A 2451-nucleotide genomic window follows, 5' to 3' on the forward strand; every position below is an offset into this window, starting at 1 on the left:
GAAGTCCATCCGTAGGCTAAAATTTTTATATATGAATAATTTTAATGTGAAATACAAAAATATTTGATCATTTTGGTGTTCTACACGGTTGTGGTAGTAACACAAAACGTCGTTGACGTTTTGCGATAAAAAAAATTTTTTAATCATGAAAGAACAAAACGTCGCTGACGTTTTGTAATAAAAAATATTATTTTAATTGAAGAAACACAAAACGTCACTGACGTTTTGTAAATGGCCATAGTTGTGCTCAACACATAGTTTGGTTCATGATGAAGGATTTCACTTCTAGTAATACAATATTAAAAAGAAAAAGTTCTCCATCCGTAACTCACCTTCCAATTATTGATTGGCAATAGGTAAACAGAGGCATGAAAGTGTACACAATATAATCAAAGGGGAAAAAAAATGGAAGATAATTTAAAAGTGGTGTTTTTTATACAGCACACTTTTTGTTATAATTTTTTATGCAATGAACGATGATTTTTTATCAATTATTTGTAATATAAAAAAAGAAAGGCTACAAGAATATACATTAAAGTAATCTATATAGATTTTTTTAAAATAAAATAAACAATCTCATTTTTTTTTTTATGAGAGAATAAATAAATGTTACTGCGAATATATAAATGTTATCATAGTAAACGCTAAATCATGAAAATTATTTCAATTATTTTTTGAACCTTTAGCCTTATTGACCTAATAGTAGTTAGGCACCTCTAATTAAATGTATAGAAATTAATTAATGAATGCCTAAATACACTAGATAAGAAAACAAAAATAAGAAACTTTAGCCGTATCAATGCATTTAATGTATACAAAATTTTAAAAATATATATTATATTTTCTATTATAACATATTAGTTGTATAAAAATAGAGAAATGTTTGGTAACAAAAAAATATTAGCCAAAATCAGACAGAACTTGCCTTATTTAGTATTCATTAATTGTCGCGACAATTAATGAATGCTAAATAAGGCAAGTTCTGGCTGTTTTTTTTGTCTACCTAGCATTATTCATAAAAATATTATGTGCACACCAAAAATTAACTATTTATGATACACAGATGCTGACACAAATATAGGATACGATACGACACAGGACATGCGAACACACAAATTTAAAATTCTTTTAATAAAAAATAACAAATTTTGTTGATTACGTGGGATTTTATTTTTTATGTGGACAACCTATTATATGTGCTTTTTTTTTTTAAATCTCTATCAAAAGTAACAGATGCCCAAAGGACTCATACAAAAACGGAGATCACCCAACTCCACCAAGGCCACCACCCAAAGGGTATGACAGAAGAAACCAATAAATAACTATTCTTAACAAGAAGAAATAGCTCTAGAATTGAACATTTTTATGTTGTGACTTTACTTGTGTAAATTGGTATGTCTTTGGACTATGACTTAATGAGACATGCAGTATTTACGAAAATTGAAAGAAGTTTGTTGGGCAGGATTGCAGGAAGAACATCATCCTTATTTGGAGTCGATCGTATGGATGTGAATGTTCGCTGTCACCATATTGAATATTTGTTCATGAAATTAATTAATGACGTCTTGTTAGTTCGATCGGTTGGCGTTGTGTTGTTGATGTTTTCTTTACTAGGCCAATTAGTTCATTAATCCAATACACAATAATGGTGAATGTAATAATAATAATTAAAGGGTCAGATGCATGAAAATTGAAAGGAATTTTGCATAAAAAATGCCGAATCTAACTAATATAAATTATTTTTTAATAACTTGTTTAATAGGCTCCTAGCTATATTCGTTTGTCGTGTTGCCGCCTCACGTCCGTCCCTTGCATCTCTATGATTTGCTGTTGGTGAAGCTTAACGAGTCTCATCAACAAGGTTCACTACCTTCAAAAATACTTTCTTTTTTCGGTTCGTTTCGCTTTTTATTTAAACTTTTTTAAAATAAGAGTTAGAGAAAATTAAAAAAAAAAAAAGAAAATAATTTATCATTTCTTTAAAAATAAAAAATCCAATAATTGAAGCGTAAGGTGATAATGATTAAGCATTTGTTTTCACTCACCAAAAAGAGGTTTTATAATAAGGTGGATACTACAATGAAAATTTTATAATTGTCTTCATGTGAATATATTTTTTTTTGACCTTTGGATGATGGATTGTATGGTTAGATTTTGATATTTATAAAAGTGTTGTTTTTGTTTAAAGTGTGGCTAAATAAATAAACCACACTTTTAACCAAAATATCTTTATGAGAAGATATTTTACATCTTCATTGTAGTATCCACCTTATAATAATATATAAAAGATATCAGGTTAGTTAACTCTTCACTTATTTTTACTGGAAGTGTTAGTTTTTAGCATTCTCTTATATTATAATTTTAAGTTTAATTATTACATACAATTTTGAGATCAAATTTTTATGTAGTTACCATGCATAATTATAAGGGTAAATAAAATTTATAAAGAAC

The sequence above is a fragment of the Arachis ipaensis genome, chromosome B04 (genome assembly GCF_000816755.2).
Source record: "Arachis ipaensis cultivar K30076 chromosome B04, Araip1.1, whole genome shotgun sequence".
Classification (NCBI taxonomy): Eukaryota; Viridiplantae; Streptophyta; class Magnoliopsida; order Fabales; family Fabaceae; genus Arachis; species Arachis ipaensis.